Source organism: Pogona vitticeps, chromosome 2 (assembly GCF_051106095.1).
Source record: "Pogona vitticeps strain Pit_001003342236 chromosome 2, PviZW2.1, whole genome shotgun sequence".
NCBI classification, from domain to species: Eukaryota; Metazoa; Chordata; class Lepidosauria; order Squamata; family Agamidae; genus Pogona; species Pogona vitticeps.
The window spans coordinates 197,987,862-197,994,538 of record NC_135784.1 but is presented as its reverse complement, the minus strand read 5'-3'; the positions used below and the strand labels follow the sequence as shown (position 1 = coordinate 197,994,538).

Below are 6,677 nucleotides of genomic sequence, written 5' to 3'. Positions count from 1 at the left end.
TGATCGCTGTTGTGCCACCACCTCCTCCTTGGACCCTTGCCCGGCCTGGCTAATCAAGGCAGCCAGGCCCTTAACAATGGAATGGGCTACTGTAATAATTAATGGGTCTTTCCTTGAGGGCAGATTTCCTTCTGCCCTCAAGGAAACACTCATTAGGCCCATCAGAAAGAAACCTAGTTTGGCGGCGGACGAAATTGGCAATTATAGGCCCATCACCAATGTTTCTTTCTTGAGCAAGGTAGTCGAGAGGGTGGTGGCCGATCCGCTTCAGGCGTTCCTGGATGAAACAGATGCCCTGGATCCATTCCAGTCAGGCTTCAGGCCGCGCCATGGAACAGAAACGGCATTGGTTGCCCTGTGTGATGACCTATTGAGGGAGGCCGACAGGGGCAAAGTGTCTCTGCTGGTCCTCCTCGATATCTCAGCGGCCTTTGATACCATTGACCACGGTATCCTTCTGGGGAGGCTCACCGAGTTGGGAATAGGTGGCCGGGCTCTCGCCTGGCTCCGTTCCTTCTTGGAGGACCGTCCCCAGAGAGCACAGCTTGGGGAGAATGTCTCGGCCCCGTGGAGTCTCAATTGTGGGGTCCCACAGGGGTCGATCATCTCCCCAATGCTGTTTAACATCTATATGAAGCCGGGGTCATCAGGGGGTGTGGGGCGCTGTGCCATCAATATGCGGATGACACGCAGCTCTACATCTCCTTTTTTCCAACTGCAGGAGATGCCGTTCTGTCCCTTCAGCGTTGCCTGGGGACCGTATTGGAATGGATGCAGGAGAACGGGCTGAGGCTGAACCTGGACAAGACGGAGGTACTGAGGGTGGGCGCTCCCACAACTGGGGACATGGGAAACTCCCTCACTTTTGGGGGGGTGACTCTGCCCACCAGGGATGGGGTTCGCAGCTTGGGGATCCATCTGGACCCGGTGCTCACTATGGAATCCCAGGTGGTGTCCGTGGTCCGCACCGCTTTCTTCCATCCTAGGGGGATAGCCCAGCTGCGACCCTACCTTGATGTTGGGGCTGTCACCACTTTGGTGCATGCGCTTGTAATCTCAAGATTAGACCACTGCAATGCGCTCTACGTGGGGCTACCTTTGAGGCTGCTGCGGAAATTACAGGTGGTGCAGAATGCGGCGGCCAGATTACTCAGTGGAGTGAGAAGATACCAACATATTTCACCCACTCTGGCCGCATTGCATTGGCTGCCCATCTGATTCCGCATCGACTTCAAAGTGTTGATGCTTACTTACAAAGCCCTAAACGGTTTAGGACCTCGATACTTGGTGGAACGCCTTCTCCCACCAAGATCTACCCGTGTCACTCGTGCGAGTCAGGAGGTGAGGCTGAGGAGCCTAACGCCGAGAGAGACCCAGAAGGAAAAGACCAGAAATTGGGCCTTCTCGGCGGTGGCTCCTCGCCTCTGGAACAACTTACCTCCTGAGATTCGCGCAGCTCCCTCGCTGGGCAATTTTAAGAAACAACTAAAAATGCTGATGTATAAGCAGGCCTTCCCAACAGAAAACTCCTGACGATTTTTCTCTATATACCTTTCTTTGATTTCTATCTCTGTTAAGCTGTAACGTTTTTAAAATTATATTGTTGCTTTTTTATTGTAAGCCGCCTAGAGTGGTCTAGTATGACCAGATAGGCGGGATAGAAATAAAATAAAATAAAATAAAATAAAATAAAATAAAATAAAATAAAATAAAATAAAATAAAATAAATAAATAAATAAATAAATAAATAAATAAATAAATAAATAAATAAATAAATAAATAAATAAATAACTGTTGCTTCCTGTCCCACATATAGGTTTCTCAGGAGATAGACAAGGGGGTCAGGCACTCCCATTTCTTTAAGGACTTGCCATAGTTTGCTGTGGTCCACACAGTCAAATGCTTTTGCATAGTCAATGAAGCAGATGCTACACATACCATGTCATATAAATCAATTAACTTTCTATCCTGTTTCTGAATTCCCGCTGTCCTAACATTTTCTTTTTTTAAAAAAATTAAGTGATATATCGTTATTTTCCTGTCACTTCCAACTGTTAGTCAATGCACAATTTGGTGGATTATATCACTTGTGGCCAGCCCTCCCTCCCTCCCTTCTATCCTCCTCCCCTTTTCCCTTCCCTCCTTTTCCTTTTGTCTTCCTCCCCTTTTGTCTTCCTTCTCCATTCATCACTTTTTCCTTATTTTCCTGCAAATCTCTTCCTATCAATTCTTGGCTTTCATTTTCCTTTTCCTCTTTGAACAGTGCAGGGAGGAAGAAGTAGGTTTTAAAAGACATGCAAAATATTGTGAGGAGCAAAATATTTTTGAGGAGGAGGGAGAAACGTTAATGCAACACCCATATCTTTCTCCCCTCAAACAATTCCAAGCAGGAAGCAGCTCTTTCTCTGCTCAAGCCCTCTTTCCCTTTCTTACACTCGCAAGGGGGGTGGGGAAGGCTGTCTCCTTATGAACAATGTAGTTCGAGTTTCTGCTTCTGCTGCTGAAAGAAATGTTCATGGATACAAAGTGATTTATTGCTGAGCATTTTTTTTAAATTAAAGGGTACAAGCACAGCGGCCATGCAATGGTTGTGGTGCCCCAAACCCTTCACAAAGTAAATAAATCAACAGCAAAGCCCTGAAATGATAAGGAATAACAGATACAGAGTTTGGATCTTTTTTTAAGGGCCATGTCAGCAAGGTGGAAAAAAAATCTGATTAGCTTGCCAAATGAATCTATGTTATCCGTGCATCATGTGAATGGAAAATTATAAAATGTTGTAAAGAATGGGAGAATCAGTATAACTGGGAGTCTTTTGGCATGTGTGATTGCACCCTAAGCAAATATTTTCAGCTTAAAATAGATTGCTTCCGGGTGTTTTTTGTCTAGTGTTGCAGCCGAAGCAATTCCATGTTCTGCATGTTTCCTGAGAAGTAAGTTCCATTTGGTTTAGCTGAGCTTACTAGCAAATAAATGTAAAGCCGTGCAGCTCAGCCCTATGAAATATTTAATCAGAAGAAAATTCAAGGACACACATTCCCAAGTAAATATGCCTCTGACTGCAACCATCATAGACTTTACATGTATGCAATGGGGATCACATTTAAGTCTAAGACTGCAATTCGAAGTAACAGAGCCTGGGGGACTATTTTGAAAAAGTAAGTTGTCATTGATCTAATTAAAAGGACTCCCATTAAGTAGTTAATTTTTGTTACATTCAGAATTGATAGAAGAGACAAAACTTGAACTGTGTGCTATTTCTTTTCTACTAGTTAGTGAGTCCACACACCCGTTAACTATAAAAGGAATGAAAATCTTACAGTTACACTGCATAAGGAGGAAAATGATCTCTTCTTAAGTTACAATCCTACCTTGGAAACCAGAACTAATTACAAATACCTCATTTCATAGAATGAGTTACTTCTAAGCACTGACTTGTACTTATGGAGTTTCTTATGCCTTATTTATGGAGTTGCGTGGAAATTAATTCCCAGAGAAGCATGCCAAAAGGGGCAGATGTACATGCTTGCAGATGCCCTCTGGAAGTTCAAGGACAGCAGTCTCTATTCTTGCGCCACTTGAAATAAAAAATGTGGTATGAAATCTTTTCCTCGTGGCTGTTATTCTTGGCACAGATGAGACCTGCGCTGTGGGAGGCCCCTCCTTCAGGAGTGGAACGTTGCAGTGTAGAATGTCTTGCTGCAGAGATACACCATTCCAGCGGACACCCCAATTTTCTATTTTGCCCCAAAATTCAGATTTCTGTACCCATTAAACATGCTCACTCCCCACAGGGGTTCTTCTGAAGTCCCTCCTCATTCCAGAATCCTTTTTCTAAAGGTTCTTCATTCAAAGAAACAGCCAGGGAAAGATAAAACTGGCCACAGGTCTAGTGGCAGGACATTCCAGACTAGCTTACCAAATAATTACATATGCTTCAAAGGAGGTTAGGCCCCCTTAAGTAGCCATGTACCCTTCCGTGAGCCTGCCTCATCGGTGGTGGGAGTTCGTGTTTAGAAATTTACATCTACCCATTTTAGCTATTGGAGAAGGGGTGCTTGCAGAACTGAGGGTGTGACTACATGGGGGAATTTGGAGTGATGTGGGTCACATTTAAAAGGCTCTTATATTCAATGCAATCTGTTTCATCTCCCATTTGAGCAATCCTTCCATTTACATGGGATGTGTTTCTTCTTCCATGAGAAGGATCCACATAGCACTTCAAATCACACCAATTTAACCCCCTTTTGATTGTTTATGCTCCCTCCCCTGTCTCCCCCGTTCTCGTGGCTGTCATTCCGTAAGCTGCAGTGACTTCCCTTTTTTGATTTGTTTTTTAATTTAATACGTGGCATGCAGCAATACATCAATCTAGCATGAAAGCTATCTTATATCTGAAATAGCAGTGTGTCACTTGGGAAAACATTCTAAATATTTATGAGAAGCTGAAAATAGAAGAGAGGGTCTCTCTACTGGCCTTTCTACTCTCGCAACCCATTGCGTACGTCACAGGTTTGTCACCGAGGGGAACGCCGCGCACAACTCGAGCAGATGAAGCAGCCACACAGACTGCAGAATGAGATAATAAGAAGCACTCCCAATTGCACCAAATACATGGTAGCAGAACAGGAAATGAAGGAGCAGAACAGCTTGCAAAACGGGCAGGATGGATTGCGTACCTAAAACACACGTGGTTGCCAGAAAATAGGACAAACCAAACTGCACCAAAAGCGAACCAAATCGCATGCTACACTATGCTTGTCTGATTGCCTCCTGAAATCACTATTCATTTGTGGAATTACGATTTTTAATGCAGGTTTCTACAGGCTTATGTAGTCAGCCAGCCACACCATTTGAGACACAATCATTCTTTATAAAGACTTTTAAAACTCCTAAAAAACCCAAGCAGGAATGTACCGGTAACCCTGAGGCAGAGCATCCAAAATGGGTGAAGCAGCAAACCTCCACCATTCCAGCTCATGGGAGTGGAGGAAGGCAGAAAACATGTTTTTCCTTGCAGGAAAAAAAAATCAACTGAAGGGCAAGTATGGGGGGGGGTAAAGAACTGGCAGAAAATGATGGGGTTAAACTCCTCTCCCCGCTGCCTCCCAGTGTTTTTCTACACCCCCCCCCAAGCAGCATCAAGTGCTTGTTTTTTTGTTTTTAAAAACATAAGAGTGTGGAAAATGTTTCACAGACCTTGATGAGAAGATTCATGTTTGACTAATTATGCCTCCAGAGAGGATTCCAGGATCTAGCAAGGCAGCCAGCTGGCGAGATTCCTCCTCTCCTGACGAGGTTCTATTAGACAACAGAAACAAAGGAGCAACAAAGGAGCGGGGGCTGGGTCTTCTCTAGGCAGTAAGACCACATAAGGAAGACCACAGAAAGTTCAGAGAGCAAGACATGTATCCCAGAAGATCATTGTTCAGTCTGATAGAAACAGATCATCAACCTGGCCATCTCTGTACTGGCAAAAACCTTTTGTTATACTCTTTGCATGCCGTAGGGGTAAGATGCCAAACAGATTACAATAAAAAGCTCTCTGGTTTTTTGTCATCGTACAGAGAGCTGGTGTTTATCTGGAGGCCGGCAACCCGAAGGTAAAAATTGACAATGTTTCTGCAAACTCATTTTGAATCACAATGTTTTTACCAACAATGGGAAGGGCCTCTGTCTTGCTGACATGTGGTGTTTTTATTGAAACAATAATGTGACATCATTAGTATGTGTTATGACTCCATCAGCATGTATAGTGACATAATGTTACCTCTGCTAACTGGAAGAGACTGGATATATCAGAAAGATGTAGTGTCTGGGACTGAAGCTGTCAGATTACAGCACTCTGATCCAAAACTACTTGGAGGTGAAGTTCACTGGACCCCTAAAAATAAAATAGTGGGGTGTACCAAGCAACATGGTAAGAGGAAGATGACAGCAAGCAAGTCAGTACAACTATTATACATATATGTTCATCATCATACACCACCACGCACACCTAGATTAGTACTCCATTTGGGTCTGTAGAGGGTGAACAAGAGGTAGATACGTATTTTGGGGTGATCTGTCATATGCAGACAAGGATTCCTGCCTCTCAACTCTTTAACACTAAAAGAAAGGAAAATTGAATACCTACCTATTTTAGGCTTCTGAAATGAAGAAAGTCTGTAGTAAGCGGGGGGGGGGGGAGAGAGTATAAAGACTATGAACTGCATACAGTAATGATATTCAAAACAAATTCCCGGGATTAGGTCTGTTTTAATTGTAAGCATAGGTTTCTCTTGTACAAGTTCCAGCTGATGGATCTAGGTAGTTCTAACTTATATATATATATAAGTTAGAACTACCTAGATCCATCAGCTGGAACCTGTACAAGAGAAACCTATGCTTACAATTAAAACAGACCTAATCCCGGGAATTTGTTTTGAGTATCATTACTGTATATATATAAAACTTCAGGGGAGAAGCGGGACAAAGCTCAAGACTCTCTTGACTAAGCATCTGCACTGTTTCCAGACCAGTGTGCAAAATGGATCAAACTAGGCCTATTTGTGCAAATGCAGGGCAACTACAGGGTGGAGCAAAGAGCTACTCTTCATTCCTAGGGTAGAACAACACCCAATAGCCAATCCTACATATCCCATGCATTTGCTTAGAGTTAAAAAGATGGTCTGTGA

The 6,677-nt window shown here is 43.6% G+C and overlaps 1 long non-coding RNA gene across 1 annotated transcript; it reads right to left on the bottom strand.

Annotated features, from left to right (window-relative positions):
• Positions 1 to 844: 844 nt before the first annotated feature.
• On the bottom strand, positions 845 to 6,330 carry LOC144586496 (uncharacterized). The gene is made up of 2 exons (XR_013541352.1): positions 4,349 to 6,330; positions 845 to 3,137 (listed from the first exon to the last, which is right to left on the bottom strand). It is a non-coding gene; the product is annotated as an uncharacterized LOC144586496 (long non-coding RNA).
• Positions 6,331 to 6,677: the final 347 nt, after the last annotated feature.